Genomic DNA, 16,988 nt, shown 5'->3' with positions numbered 1-16,988 from the left:
AGCTAAGTCTTCCTAGGGCCTGGCTAGGGGCAGATGAGACAAAATAACCCTGAGGACCTACAGCTTTTTTTTTTTTTAAAGATTTTATTTATTTATTTATTTGACAGAAAGAGAGAGAGAGCACAAGCAGGGGGAGTGGCAGAGGGAGAGGGAGAAGTAGGCTCCCTCAGCAGGGAGCCTGATGTGGGGCTCGATCCCAGTACTCTGGGATCATGACCTGAGTTGAAGGCAGATGTTTAACCGAATGAGCCACTCAGGTGCCCCAAGGACCTGCAGATTAATTCAGCATTGCTCAAATGCTTATACATCAAGCACTCTTCCAAGCTCTTGGGGTACAAGATAAATAGATCTGTAAAACTTAGTGCCCTCATGGCCCTCTAGAGAGGAAGACAGATAATTTAAAAATTAATCAAGTAGGGGCACTTGCGTGGCTTAGTTGGTTAAGGGTCCGACTCTTGATTTTGGCTCAGGTCAAATGATGAGAGCAGGTGTTGGGGTGATGTTCCTGGGAGGGAGAGAGGGGGATGGGATCTATCTCACAGTAGAGGGTCTGGTTTTAGATAAGAACATGAGTGATTTGTCCATAATAAAGGAGAGAACAGAACATACAGGCACACTACAATTGGGTCGTGGGTAGATTTAGTGATGGGAGTAAGTGGAAATTTTCTTTTGGGTGTTTCTATTTTTCTCAGTGAAATAAAAAGCAATTGTCTAGTATCAAGCTCTTCCAAGTGTAGTCCACAGAAGAGTAACACCAGTGTCATGTGGGAGCTTATTGAAAATGTAGAATCTTAGGCTTTACTTTATACCTCCTGAATTAGAATCTTTATTTTAATAGGAGCCCTCAGGTGAATCTTACAAACCTTAAAGTTTGAGAAGCACTGGTCTAAACTAGTGCCCCTCAAAACATGGTCCACACACCACTGCTAGTCTGCTAATCATATTTGCCACTGCTCTGCAATAAGATTTGTAAAGAAATTGAGAGTACTCATTCAAGAACTTGTAGAAATTTGACGTTGCTGTGACATTGAAGCATGTGATCACAGGACTCATCTTGTTGAACAGATGAAGAGCACTTTGGGTGGTGTGGAACTCAAGAGGTAAATCACATGGGATCCAAGCTGTGTTCTAGATACGGGCAACAGGACCATGTTACAATGTGTGGCCTTGAGAATTAATTTGCCAATTACAAGGTTCATAAAATGTAGAATCCATTTCTTTTTTTTTTTAAGATTTTTTATTTATTTATTTGACAGAGAGAGACACAGCGAGAGAGGGAACACAAGCAGAGGGAGTGGGAGAGGGAGAAGCAGGCTTCCCGCTGAGCAGGGAGCCCGATGCAGGGCTCCATCCCAGGACCCTGGGAAAATGATCTGAGCCAAAGGCAGACACTTAACGACTGAGCCACCCAGGCGCCCCTAGAATCCATTTCTTTAATTGAAACATAATTTAAATTTAAAAATAACTTATAGAATGAATTGTTAAAACTGATGATGGATTGAAGATGAATTTTGAAACAAATTCTTAGGCTGCAGCATCTCTAGCACCAGAAGCACTGAGATATCTTCCTCCTATGACCTGCAACTCTCTGCCCGCTCACTCCGTGCTCCACTAAAGCCTCTTACTCCTTAGAGAAAAGAGGTGTTCTCTGTTTGTTATACAAATATGGCTGTATGCGACTGGAAAGGGATACTTTAATTTTTGTGTCAGGTGTTAGTGTGTGCATACATGTACTAAAATGAGTCTAATATTGATTCCTTTGACAAAAGTATGTCATAAAGAATTTGGCTTTGGCCAAAGAGAGGTCTGGCCTTTGCCCTTGGCCTCTGGGAAGTCATCTAAGTCATACCTGACAAGAGTATCTTTGTTTGGGGCAGAGGTTGGCCACACTGATGTTTTAGGATAGAAACTGGCAATGTCAGAATGATTGAACATGTGATTTGGGGGTTGGGAAGGGTCATGTGGTATCAGTCTACCTAGAAGCTAAATTCAAACACTTAAGAAATCAGTAACTCAGCCAGTCATGCCTACATAATAAAACCCCAAAAAAATCTCTAGACTGAAGCTCAGGTAAGAGTCCCTGGCCAGCAGCACTCCATACATATTGTCACACATCAATGCTGGGAGGGTAACATGTCCTGAGAACAATGGAAACATCATGTTTGGATCCTTCTAGACTCTGCCCATATGTTTCTTCCTTTGGTTGATTTTAATTCATATCCTTTCCCTGTAATAAACCATGTGAGTATAATCACTTTTGGTAAGTTTTGTGAGTCCTTCTAGCTAATTACTGAGCCTGTGGGAAGTTTTTGGAACCTCCTAAACTTGCAGTTGGTATCAGAAGTGAGGATGGTCTTGTGTGGATTCTTCTCCCCAGTGTGTAGTTTGACACTTAGTTTACTCCACTTGCCATAATAAAATACTAAAGACTGGGTGGCTTAAACAACAGTAATTTATTTTCTCCTTTTTTTGAAGGCTGGTGAAAACTTAGTTCCTGGTGAGAGCTCTCTGGCTTACAGACAGCCACCTTCTCTCTGTGCTCACATGGTGGAGAGAGATACCTCTAGCCACCAGTTTTATCAGATTAGGGTCTCACTCTTATTGACCCCATTTAACCTTAACCACCCCCTCAAAGGTCCTATCTCCAATATAGTCACATGGTGTATATGGGGGTTGGTTAGGATTTCAATATATGAACTTAGAAGGGGGAACAATTAGGTCAACAGGAGACCCTAACTCCTGGTAGTGGGTTCAGAAGTCCTGGACAGACTTGACAGTCCAGGGACTGTGCCCTTAACCTCACAGTTTGACTGCCTCTGGGAAGGAGGGATCAGGTAGCAAGGGGTTACTTAAAAGTGCCTGTGAAACATTATCCTAAGTGAAAGAAGCCAGACATAAAAGGACAAAGATTACATGATTCTACCTCTGTGAGCTACCTAGAATAGTCAAACTCATAGAAACAGAAAGTAGAACAGAAGAGGCTATGGGGTGGAATGAATGTGGAGTTATTGTTTAATGGCTAGAAAGTTTCCGTTTGGCATGATGGAAAGGTTCTGGAGATGGATGGTGGCTATAGTTGCACAAAAGTGTGAATGTACTTAATGCCACTGAACTGTACCCTTAAAAAGGGTTAAAATGCAAGTTTCATGTTATGCATATTTTACCGCAATTTTTAAAAAATACACATGATCCATCAACACGTTACAATTGTCATCATTCCATGGAGCTGGGATTCAACCAACAGACAACCCGGACAATCTGTGGCAGTGGGGGTAAGGCTGTTTTTCCACTTCCAAATCTAGTTCACCCCTTTTGATTTATTGGTGCATATTCAGCCATTACTGTTGTGCACTAAAACAGAGTCTGCTCATGTCCACCAAAACCCACTTCCTCCCCTTCCTGGGCATATAGTTAGCCCAGGTTTCCAAGGTAGAAGAGGTTACACCACTGAGTCCAGCCCACCTCCCCTGAGGGTGAGCTTCTCTTGTTCTGTCTACCATGACAAAAGAGAGGGTCTCAAGGACCCAGAAGAGGCTGATTGTTGTTGGTCAAGAAATAAATTTATATTAAGTAAAAGGCTGGTTTTTTCTGCTATGGGAGCTTAGGTTACTTTAATTCCTGTGCCCGCTCTTTGGGAAGGGTATTTCCACTGGGATCTGCTGCGAGGAAAGAGCTAGATGTCCAGGTACTTTTATTATAGAAGTATTGCTGTGATAAGGAAATCTGTTCCCTCTACAAGAAGCAAATAGAAATCTTTTTCTTGAAACACATTTCTAAAAAAATTGACATCAGAACATATCCAGTAATAGATTTTAACAGATATTATATAGTAGGCTATTAAAATAAAGTGTGAGATACTGGACTAGTTCCTGCATGGACACAAAAATAGTGTTATGGCTTGTCACACTGCAAAAAACATAGCTTTCTTTAAAAGCCAAAGTTAAGAAAAAAAATACAGCATTTCAAAATCATATTAAATTATGTGTACTGCCTCAGCAATTTGTATAAAGCTTTGTCATAGTAAAATATTTCAAATATATAAGAAAAGCATGTGATTATTGAATCATATATTTCAGTGTGGGAGAAAATCCCATTATAAAATAGGTATTAGAGGGCATCTGGGTGGCTCAGTTGGTTAAGCATCTGGCTTCGGCTCAGGTCATAATCCCCGGCTCCTGGGATCGAGCCCCATGTGGGCTTCTTGCTCAGCGGGAAGCCTGCTTCTCCCTCCCCCCCTGGCCCTCCCTGCCACTCATGCTCTCTCTTTCTCTCTCTCTCTCTCAAATAAATAAATAAAATCTTTTAAAAAATTAAGTATTAGAAATTAGATATGGGGCGCCTGGGTGGCTCAGTTGGTTAAGCGACTGCCTTCGGCTCAGGTCATGATCCTGGAGTCCCTGGATCGAGTCCCGCATCGGGCTCCCTGCTCGGCAGGGAGTCTGCTTCTCCCTCTCCCGCTCCCCCCCTCATGCTCTCTCTCTCATTCTCTCTCTCTCAAATAAATAAATAAAATCTTTAAAAAAAAAAAAAGAAATTAGACATGATGAAGCTGTTTTGTTTTTCTCCTCCCTATTTTGAATCCATTTGCATATTTAAAGTATCCCTCTACAATCTTCCAGTGAGCCTCTATCACATGGGAAAAGTATCTCTGGTTCCTGAGCATCTCATATGTCTCAGCATTCTCTGTGCTAAGCCATGCTACATTCCCAGACTTCATAGTCAACCAGGCCTCGGAGTGTGCACCACAGGAACTAGAGAGGATATTCTGGGAAAGAGGAAATGGTGTGTTTCCATACTCATCTCTTTCCAGAGGAGCCTGCTCTAGGTCACTATTCTGGAGTAGAATTCTTCTAGATTAGGATGTTTGTTAATGCTGGTTGACTAGTTCTAACATTTGCTGGGCCCAATTTAAGTGACCTGTGAAAGGTGGAATTCCTGGTTTTCCTGAGATTTATTGGAGTTGGACAAGAGTTAGAAGGAAGAGAAGGGGGCTGAAAGGGGGCTCTTCCAGAAAGGACTTTCTGCCCCTTGTTCCCCATACACTCCACTTGCAGAAGAAAGAAAGAAGAGGGAGCAGGATGGAAAATAAGGTAGTACTTACATAAAATTCTCTGGAGTGGTCATCACCCTCCTGAGGGAAAGAGGACAGGACCCGCCATGATGCTCCCACATTGCAAGCACTTGGAATGTAGGTTTGAGGTGACCAACAAGACCAGGACTCTATCAGTGAGATGGCCCTGAGGGGCAGAGGAAGCCTGCCCACAGCACTTGCTACAGGGGTTGAGATTAAGATGCCTCTGTGTATGTTTGTGAAAATGACATTCGAAATCAAATTAATCTCTGAGGTGAAGGACATACTTTTAGTTAATACATTGGAGGCTAAAGTGAAGTGACTAGCAATTACTTGGGAATAAGTTATCTGTTGAAAAAGAAACTAGTAAAGTCAATCACAGAATGTGTAGCTATCTGCCCATAGAAATCACTCAAGAGATTGCTTACGAATAATAGTGGAGGAGACAAGAAAAAACCCTCCATCACAGTGATTCAGACGTGGTTTCAGGACGGCATGGCTGTGTCCTAAGAGCTTTCAGGAGCACAGACTGAATGTGGACAAAATTCAACTTAAAGTGAACCCAATACCACCTGATGAGGCCCAGACACAGCGCAAATGCTCAAAATTACCCTGAGAGCTATCTCTTATGATGCCTTTGCTTCAGATGAGGAAATGGAAATTCAGAGATATTGAGATGCCAGTGATCACACAGCTAAGAAGTCCCAAACCAATTTCAAATCCTTAGTTTTCTGATACCACAGTTCTGGAATACCTTCCCCTGTAATCAACATGTTTATTTATTAATTTCTTCCATGAACATTATTTAGCCCTGGGCAAGGAGGGATAATAGGACAGCATGGTTCTCAAAGCCCCACAGTGTGCTGGGATCCATGAGAAACTACCCGTGCTGCTATGGTGAGCCTTAGGGATGCAGGCTGTGATGGGTGTCCAAGGGGCATGACTGGTGGGCACCACACTCAGCCTCCTAGAAGGAGGAAGTCAGGGAAGAGCAGAGGGTGCCTGGGACAAGTTATAAAGGCAAGTAGGAGTAGACACAGGAAAATGGGGGTTTCAGCCCAAGAAACAGCCTGGAAGTGTCAGAAAGGGACATAAATCCAAGGACTGACCAAGAGCTGCGATGAGGGAGGGACAGCATAGGAGACCAGTGGGGAAGAGCAGGGACAAAGATGAGAGGGGCAGGGATTAGATCTGAGCTCTTCACATGGCAGACTAAGGAAATAAGACTTTATCCACAAAAAGTGGTGCACCAGCAAAATATCTTAAGAGTTGTCATTCTGTGGTCAAGAGGGCACATTAGGAAGAGCTGCCCATCTGACTGGTTGCAGGTAATACTGGAGACAGGAATAATTGTTTCCTATGCCAGACATAGGATGATAGGCAAGGAAGGTTGCTACAAGGGGGGTTGAGGATATACAAAAAGAGCAGATTAGAAACAAGGTAGAGGAAGGAGTTAAAATTGCTAGTTGCCTAACTGATGGTAGGTAGGGGTGGGGAGTATAGTAACTCACAGGTTTTGGGTGCAGGTGATTACCAGGTTTAAATGATGGTGCCCATCACTGTGATAGGAAGTACAGTGTGGAATGGATGGAGGAGGTGTGGCTAAGGGTGCACATGAGTGTGTGTGTGTGCACGGGGGTGGGCATGGGGGAGGATTATTTTCTCTGGGCACTGATATTGCCCTGAGTTCAGAAGAGCAGCCTTGCTCAACTCTTAAACTAAAACAGTCCTACCTGAAGGAAGGCAGTAGACATGAAAAGAGAGGCCCAGCAAGCAAAATCTTGTTAGTGTGTTTGCACCACTATTTAGGAGTGGCAGGTAATGCTCAGGGAGCTAGCAGGATTGCCCTGATTCCTTGGAAAGTGTGTCCCTCCCTGTGTCCACATACATCCCTTGACTTGGATTTCCACACTCACCAAGCAAGCTTATGATTATAGGAGGTTCTCTAGATAGTCTTCCCTCTAGGGAAAGAATACACACAGGCTGATGTTGGATGTTGGACTTCTCACTGTAAATTAGTTAGGTCTCTGGCTTATTATACATTAGTCCCTTGAGTTTGGTTATCCTCGGTGAATCCTCAAACCCAGTCACTTCAGGGCGTCCTGACAGATTGGAGCTGAGCTTTGGTGACAGCCCAGTTATAGCAGCCAGCTGGTCTTTCTAGGCCCCAAATCCAGGTGATTTCAACAACACTCACTGAGGCCAAGCCAGAGGAAACAGGAAATTCTGTAGATAGCACATGCTATTGTGGAGACTGCCCGTATCCCAGCAGAGAGAAGAGTGACCATCTGGAAGAGTGAGTCCTGATGTTTAACAGGCCAGATGAGTAGCACTGCTTTGGGGGTTTCTAACCTGAGCTGATCAGGAATGCATAGAATCTTGAAAATGAATATAGATGGATTAGACACAAACACATCATGGCTTCAAAGGCAGCTTTGTTTATGAACAAATCACATATAGAGGCATGTCCCTTTAACACGCATATAAGAAAATGGTCTCGAAAGCAACAAAGCCACGTCATTCATTCATTCACTCATTCATTCAACTGCTTATTAGGTGCCACTATGAACCTTTGTGTGCTGAGTGCTGGGATTGCCACTGAGGGTGGGTCAGGGTTCCATCTGGCATGCAGCTCAGAGGGTGGCCCAGCACTCTGCCCCCTACTCAGGATGTAAGGGAAGGCAGGTGATGGTATGACCTAGCTACTGATTCCTCTGAAGACTCAGTCTGCATCTATAGTTTACCCAGAAAGCTGTTTTCCTGTGAATGTCCTGGGAATGAGACATTGATATTCCAGATTTACAAGTTAGAATCGTGGAGCCATTCCCTACTATTTGCATCTTCGTTTTCAAAAATGTCAATTCAAATTTACATTTAAGTACAGTCATGTCTATGTGAGCACCACTGTGTAGCTGCTCAGTTCAGCTACTTAAAAACATCAGGCAGAAGAAAGGATGATCACTAGGTAAAAACAATCCTCCAAACTTGCTGTCTATCTTACATGCTGACTTTTTTTAATTTAGGACTTTTTTTTCTTGAGTATTATAAAAGAGTTAAAAGAGCGATCCAGATAGAACATGTATTTTTATTTAAAGACAAGCATAGCTGGGTTGAACATTTGCTCATCCCTATATGAAGGAAACGTGACTCAGGTCTGACTCAGCTACCCCTGTGTCCATAGTTCATAGCCTCTCCTGCAGCTTGGACAGTCCTTACCCATTTTCTTTTTCAAAATGCTCATTTTTCCTTTCTCATACCTTAGTCACCCATGTATTCTTTATAATTTTGTGGTGTTAAAACTTTTTCCAGGCTGAGTTCCTCACCTCAGTGTTTATGGATAAGACTGTAATTCACTGTTCTCCCGGGTCCCAGTGGACTTAGTAAATAGTCAACACAGACTTCCAGAAACTCATGGAAAACAAAGGGAAAGATGCTTCAGTTATAATAGCAGAGAACACTAGCAGCACAACAGTTCTCAAATAAACCATAGAAGTTCTGATGCATTTAAGAATCAGAGTCCTTTTATCAAGAAAAAAGAGGAAGGACTCAAAATCACAAATGAGAGAGGAGAAATAACAACCAACACCAGAGAAATACAAGCAACTATAAGAGAATATTATGAAAAACTACATGCCAACAAATTAGACAGCCTAGAAGAAATGGATAAATTCCTAGAAACATATCCCCTACCAAAACTTCCACGCTCATGGATTGGAAGAACAAATATTGTGAAAATGTCTGTATTACCTAAAGCAATCCACACATTTAATGTAATCCCTATCAAAATACCACATCATTTTTCACAGAACTAGGACAAATAATCCTAAAATTTGTATGGAATCTCAAAAGACCTTGAATAGTCAAAGCAATCTTGAAAAAGAAAAGCAAAGCAGGAGGCATCACAATTCCAGATTTCAAGTTATATTACACAGCCATGGTAATCAAATCAGTACGGTACTGGCACAAAAACAGACCCATAGATCAATGGAACAGAATAGAAAAACCAGAAATAAACCCACAATTAATTGACCATAGGTCAATTAATCTTTGACAAAGCAGGAAAGAATAGCCAATGGGAAAAAAAACAGTTTTTTCAACAGACGGTGTTGGGAAACTGGACAGCTACTTGGAAAAGAATGAAACTGGACCACAGTTTTACACCATTCACAAAAATAAATTCAAAATAGATTAAAAACCTAAATGTGAGACCTGAAGTCATAATAATCCTAGAAGGGAACACAGGCAACAATTTCTCTGACATTGACCATAACAACTTCTTTCTAGATAGTTCCCCTGAGGCAAGGGAAACAAAAGCAAAAATAAACTATTGGAACTATATCAAAATAAAAAGCTTCTGCACAGTGAAGAAAACAATCATACTTACTGGGAGAAGATACTTGCAAATGACATATCTGATAAAGGGTTAGAATCCAAAATATATAAAGAACTTATAAAACGCAACACCCAAAAAACAAATAATCCAATTAAAAAATGGGCAGATGACATGAACAGACATTTTTCCAAGAAGACATACAGCTGGCCAACAAACACATGAAAAGATTCTCAACATCACTCATCATCAGGGAAATGCAAATCAAAACCACAATGAGACATCACCTCACACCTGTCAGAATGGCTAAAATCAACAACACAAGAAACAACAGGTGTTGGCAAGGATGCAGAAAACGGGGAACCCTCGTGTACTGTTGGTGGGAATGCAAACTGGTGTAGACACTGTGGAAAACAGTATGGAGGTTCCTCAAAAAATTAAAAATACAACTACCAGGAATCTCACTACTGGGTATTTACCCAAAGAATATAAAACCAGTAAGTTGAAGGGATACATGCACCCCTACAATAATACTGGCTATTATTCACAATAGCCAAAATATGGAAGCAGCCCAAGTGTCCATTGATAGATGAACGGATAAAGAAGAATTGGTATGTATACACAATGGAATATTATTTAGCCATAAAAAAGAATGAAATGTTGCCATTTGCAACAGCATGGGTGGAGCTAGAGAGTATAATGTTAGTAAAACAAGTCAAAGAAAGACAAATACCATATGATTTCACTCATATGTGGAATTTAAGAAACAAAATAAATGAGCAAAGAAAAAAAAGGGGGGGCAAACCAAGAAACAGACTCTTAACTATAGAAAACAAACTGATGGCTACCAGAGGGGAGGTCAGTGGGAGATGGGGGAGGTAGGGGATGGGGATTAAAGAATGAAAAAAATTAAATTGAAGTCATTATGAATTAATTTGGTTTAATCTATCTTTTTATTATTGGTTTCTATTTGTCTGGACTCTTCTGTGTTCCTTTGTCTCTCTATTCTTGCCTTCTAGTGAATTAATTATTTTTTAATCTGCTTTCTCTCATTTACTAGCTTATTGGCTATATGTCATTTTATTACTCATTTAATGATTACCCTATAGATTATAATGTCCATTCTTGGTTTACTAAACTCTGAAATAAATAAATGCCTTCATTCTTTCCTGGACAATACAAGGCCCTTTAGAACAATTGAACTCCATTTACTTCTCACTTCCCCATGCTCACCAACTCATGTTGCCATAAGAAATAAGTGTTGGGGTGCCTGGGTGGCTCAGATGGTTAAGCATCTGCCTTCGGCTCAGGTGATGATCCCAGGGTCCTGGGATCGGGCCCCGCATCGGGCTCCCTGCTTGGCGGGGAGCCTGCTTCTCCCTCTTCCTCTACTCTTCCCCCTGCTTGTGCTCTCTCGCTCTCTCTATCAAATAAATAAATAAAATCTTTTTTTAAAAAAGAAATGTGTTTATTTACCCAGTTCAAATTTGTCTAAATATGCCCACATATTAACTTTTTCTGTTAATTATCATTCGTCTCGTGTATCAGAGCTTCTATCTGGGTTGACTGCCTTCTGCATGAGGAAGAACCTTTAGTGTTTCTTTTAGTGGGTGACAGAACCTTCAGTTTTCTTTGCCTGAAAATTATTTGACTTAATCATCATCCTTTGAGAATATTTTTACTGTGTAAAGAATTCAAGGGGGGCAGCTATTCCAGCCCTCTGAAGTTATTACTCATTTCACTGTCTGCTGGGTTCTGTTTTTTGTTGAGAACTCAGCCATCATTTATACTGTTACTTCTTTGAAGGTAACATGTATTTTTTTTTGCTGAAAATATTTATTTTAATTGATGTCATGAAATTAGTCCCATTATTTACTACAATATCTTGAATATGTTCATTTATCCATTTTATTTTTTATGTTTTTTAATTTAATTTTATTACGTTATGTTAGTCACCATACAATACATCATTAGTTTTTGATGTGGTGATCCACGATTCATTGTTTTCGTATAACACCCAGTGCTCAATGCAGTACATGCCCTCCTTAATACCCATCACCGGGCTAACCCATCCCCCCACCCCACTCCCCTCTAAAACCCTCAGTTTGTTTCTCAGAGCCCATAGTCTCTCATGGTTCATCTCTCCCTCCGATTTCCCCCCCTTCATTTTTCCCTTTCTTCTCCTAATGTCCTCCATGCTATTCCTTATGTTCCACAAATAAGTGAAACCATATGATAATTGACTTTCTCTGCTTGACTTATTTCACTTAGCATAATCTCCTCCAGTCCCATCCATGTTGATGTAAAATTTGGGTATTCATCCTTTCTGATAGCTGAGTAATAAATATCCCATTGTATATATGGACAACATCTTCTTTATCCATTCATTTATCCATTTTAAATATATTCACTTAAAATCCCTTTACAAGTTTTTTTTTAAATTAACATATAATGTATTATTTGTTTCAGGGTACACGTCTGTGATTCATCAGTCTTACACAATTCACAGCGCTCACCATATATGGACATTGGGTAACATGTATTTTTAAAAGATCTAATTTCATTGTTGTTGGTAGTTAGCTATTTTACTATGATGTGCCTAGGAGTGGTTTTCTTTGTATTCATCTTGTTTGGGGTTCATAAAATTTTTTAATCTATCGGTTCATATCTTTCATTGGTTTTGAAAATGAAGGTGGCTAAGCTGGAAGCAGTAACAATCCCAAATCATCTGACTTCAGAGACAGAGACCAATGGAAGCCTACCTGACAGGGCTGGGCTGTTTCCAGTTCATCCTTTACTGGGACACAGGGAAATATTTCTCTGGATTGGAGTGTTTTTAACTACACTTCTAATGATGAGATGGGCCAGAGCACTGTGGAAGGCAAATGTTAAAGAATTATTTGCTCCAACTGGAGTGATCCCATGTTTGGAATTGCTTTCTTTCAATTTCTTTTTTTTTAATTTAGATTCAATTAGACAAATATAGTACAACATTAGTTTCAGATGTAGTGTTCAGTCACTTATCAGTTGTGTATAACACCCAGTACTCATCACATTATGTGCCCTCCTTAGTGCCCATCACCCAATTACCCCATACCCGCACCCACTTCCCCTCCAGCAACCCTGTTTGTTTCCTATAGTTAAGACTCTTTGATGGTTTTTCTCCCTCTCTGATGACTTCCCATTCAGTTTTCCCTCCCTTCCCCTATGATCCTCTGCACTGTTTCTTACATTCCACATGAGTGAAACCATATGATAACTGTCTTTCTCTGATTGACTTATTTCACTCAGCATAATATCCTCCAGTTCCAACCACATCGACGTAAATGCTAAGTATTCATGCTTTCTGATGGCTGAGTAATATTCCATTGTATATACATACCACATTTTCTTTATCCATTCATCTGTTGATGGACACCTGAGCTCTTTCCACAGTTTGGCTATTGTGGACATTGCTGCTATAAACACTGCAGTGCAAGTGCCCCTTCTGATTACTACATTTGTATCTTTGGGGTAAATACCCAATAGTGCAATTGCTGGGTCATAGGGTAGCTCTATTTTCAACTTTTTGAGGAATCTCTATATTGTTTTCCAGAGTGGCTGCACCAGCTTGCATTCCCACCAAGAGTGTAAGAGGGTTCCCCTTTCTCTACATCCTCACCAACATCTGTTGTTTCCTGTTTTGTTAATTTTAACCATTCTGACTGTTGTGAGGTAGTATCTCATTGTGGTTTTGATTTGTATTTGCCTGATACCAAGGGATGTGGAGCACTTTTTTTTCATGTGTCTGTTGGCCATTTGTATGTCTTCTTTGGAGAAATGTTTGTTCATATCTTCTGCCCATTTCTTGACTGAACTCTTTGTTTTCTGGGTGTTGAGTTTGATAAGTTCTTTATAGATCTTGGATACTAGCCCTTTATTAGATATGTCATTTGCAAACATCTTCTCCCATTCCGTAGGTTGCCTTTTAGTTTTGTTAACTGTTTCTTGTGCTGTGCAGAAGCTTTTTATCTTGATGAAGTCCCAATAGTTCATTTTTGCTTTTGTTTCCCTTGCCTTTGGCGATGTCTAGCAAGAAGTTGTTGCGGCCAAGATCGAAGAGGTTGCTGCCTGTGTTCTCCTCTAGGATTTTGATGGATTGCTGTCTCACATTGAGGTCTTTCAACCACTTTGAGTTTATCTTTGTGTATGGTGTAAGAAAATGGTCCAATTTCATTCTTCTACATGTGGCTGTCCAATTTTCATAGCACCCTTTATTGAAGAGACTGTCCTTTTTCCATTGGATATTCTTTCCTGCTTTGTCGAAAATTAGTTGACCATAGAGTTGAGTTCGTCGAAAATTAGTTGACCATAGAATCCATTTCTGGGTTCTTTATGCTGTTCTATTGATCTATGTGTCTGTTTTTGTGCCAGTACCATACTGTCTTGATGATTATACCTTTGTAATATAGCTTGAAGTCCAGCATTGTGATGCCACCAGCTTTGGTTTTCTTTTTCAACATTCCTCTGGCTATTTGTGGTCTTTTCTCGTTCCATACAAATTTTAGGCTTATTTTTTCCAGCTCTGTGAAAAAAAATTGATGGTATTTTGATAGGGATTGCATTGAATGTGTAGATTGCTCTGGATAGCATAGACATTTTAACAATATTTATTCTTCCAATCCCTGAGCATGGAATGTTTCTCCATTTCTTTGTGTCTTCCTCAATTTTTTTCATAAGTGTCCTGTACTTTTTAGAATACAGATCCTTTACCTCTTTGGTTAGGTTTATTCTTAGGTATCTTATGGTTTTTGGTGTAATTGTAAAATGGATAGATTCCTTAATTTCTCTTTTTTCTGTTTCATTGTTGGTGTATAGAAATGCAACTGATTTCTGTGCATTGATTTTATATCCTGCCACATTGCTGAATTCCTGTGTGAGTTCTAGCAACTTTGGGGTGGAGTCTTCTGGGCTTTCCACATAAAGTATCATGTAATCTGCGAAGAGAGAGAGTTTGACTTTTTCTTTGCCAATTTGGATGCCTTTTATTTCTTTTTGTTTTCTGATTGCTGAGGCTAGGACTTCTAGTACTATGTTGAACAACAATGGTGAGAGTGGATATCCCAGTCATGTTCCTGGTCTTAGGGGAGAAGCTCTTAGTTTTTCCCCATTGTGAATGATATTCTCTGTGGGTTGTTCATAGATGGCTTTTATGATATTGAGGTATGTTCCCTCTATCCCTACATTGTGGAGAATTTTAATCAAGAAAGGATGCTATATTTTATCAAATGCCTTTTCTGCATCAATTGAGAGGATCATATGATTCTTGTCCTTTCTTTTATTAATGTGATGTATCACATTGATTGATTTGCAAATGTTGAACCACCCTTGTAGCCCAGGAATAAATCCCACTTGGTTGTGGTGAATAATCCTTTTAAGGTACTGTTGGATCCTATTGGCTAGTATCTTGGTGAGAATTTTGGCATCCATGCTCATCAGGGATATTCGTCTGTATTCTCCTTTTTGGTGGGATATTTGTCTGATTTTGGGATCAAGGTAATGCTTGCCTCATAGAAAGAGTTTGGAAGTTTCCTTCCATTTCTATTTTTTGAAACAGCTTCAGAAGAATAGGTATTAGTTCCTTAAATGTTTGGTAGAATTCCCCTGGGAGGCCATCTGGCCCTGGGCTCTTGTTTGTTGGGAGATTTTTGATTACTGCTTCAATTTCCTTGCTGGTTATGGATCTGTTCAGGTTTTCTATTTCTTCCTGTTTCAGTTTTGGTAGTTTATAAGTTTCCAGGAATGCATCCATTTCTTCCAGATTGCCTAATTTGCTGGCATATAGTTGCTTATAATATGTTCTTAAAATTGTTTATATTTTCTTGTTGTTGGTTGTGATCTCTCTTCTTTTATTCATGATTTTATTAACTTGGGTCCTATCTCTTTTCTTTTTGATAAGTCTGGCCAGGGGTTTATCAATCTTGTTAATTCTTTCAAAGAACCAGCTCCTAGTTTCGTTGATCTGTTCTACTATTCTTTTGGTTTCTATTTCATTGATTTCTGCTCTAATCTTTATTATTTCTCTTCTCCTCCTTGGTTTAGGCTTTATTTGCTGTTCTCTCTCCAGCTCCTTTAGGTGTAGGGTTAGGTTGTGTATTTGAGACCTTTCTTGTTTCTTGAGAAAGGCTTGGATTGCTATAAACTTTCCTCTTAGGACTGCCTTTGCTGTATCCCAAAGATTTTGAATAGTTGTGTTTTCATTTTCATTGGTTTCCATGAAATTTTTTAATTCTTTAATTTCCTGGTTGACCCATTCATTCTTTAGTAGGATGCTCTTTAGCCTCCATGTATTTGAGTTCTTTCCAACTTTCCTCTTGTGATTGAGTTCTAGTTTCAAAGCATTGTGGTCTGAAAATATGCAGGGAATGATCCCAATCTTTTGGTACCAGTTGAGACCTGATTTGTGACCCAGGATGTGATCTATTCTGGAGAATGTTCCATGTACACTCAAGAAGAATGTGTATTCTGTTGCTTTAGGATGGAATGCTCTGTATATATCTGTGAAGTCCATCTGGTCCAGTGTGTCATTCAAAGCCCTTGCTTCCTTGTTGATCTTCTGCTTACAAGATCTGTCCATTGCTTTGAGCAGGGTGTTGAGGTCCCCTACCATTATTGTATTATTATCAATGTGTTTCTTTAATTTGGTTATTAATTGGTTTATATAACTGGCTATTCCCAACTTAAGAGCATAAATATTTGTAATTGTTAGATCTTCTTGGTGTATAGACCCTTAAGTATGATATAGTTCCTCTTCATCCCTTACTACAGTCTTTAAAATCTAATTTGTCTGATATGAGGATTGCTACCCCAGCTTTCTTTTGATGTCCATTAGCATGATAAATTGTTCTCTACCTCCTCACTTTCAATCTGGAGGTGTCTTTAGGTCTAAAATGAGTATCTTGTAGACAGCATATGGATGGGTCTTGCTTTTTAATCCAGTCTGATACCCTGTGTCTTTTGACGCTCTTATTTACCTGTTATTTTAGATGTTGGCAGACAGTGAAGTTCACCTAAACAGATATCTAGAACACATGACCACATTAAAGAAAGCAATTTGAGCCCCTTATGTCCATGATTATCTTTGCCTTTGCCTAAGCATTAAGTCAGCTGGGTGACATCTCTGACTCAAATTTTAAGACTATGTTTTTGTTTTTAGTGGTTATCAACACCAAAGGTTAAGGTATACTGTATTGTTTCCATTCATCCTTTCTTAAAGAATCATTCTGATCCTAGAATTCTTATATTCTTTATATTCTTTTTTTAAAAAATATTTTATTTATTTATTTGAGAGTGAGCAAGTGAGAGATAGAGAACACAAGCAGGGGAAGGGGCAGAGGGAGAGGGAGAAGCAGACTCCCCACTGAGCAAGGAGTCCGTATTCTTTATATTCTTAAGCATTCCTTACTTTTTATCTTCATAAATTTGTCCTCAACTGTAAATGAAAAGCTCATTGGTAAGTTTGTATTTTTCTAATTAAGTATGTTAGTCATTCATACTATTCATTAAATATTTTGTATTTTCCACCATTCCAGAAATGCTCATAGGACT

The sequence above is a fragment of the Phoca vitulina genome, unplaced genomic scaffold (assembly GCF_004348235.1).
Source record: "Phoca vitulina isolate PV1807 unplaced genomic scaffold, GSC_HSeal_1.0 scaffold54, whole genome shotgun sequence".
Taxonomy (NCBI): domain Eukaryota; kingdom Metazoa; phylum Chordata; class Mammalia; order Carnivora; family Phocidae; genus Phoca; species Phoca vitulina.
Note: the sequence above shows the minus strand (reverse complement) of the source record.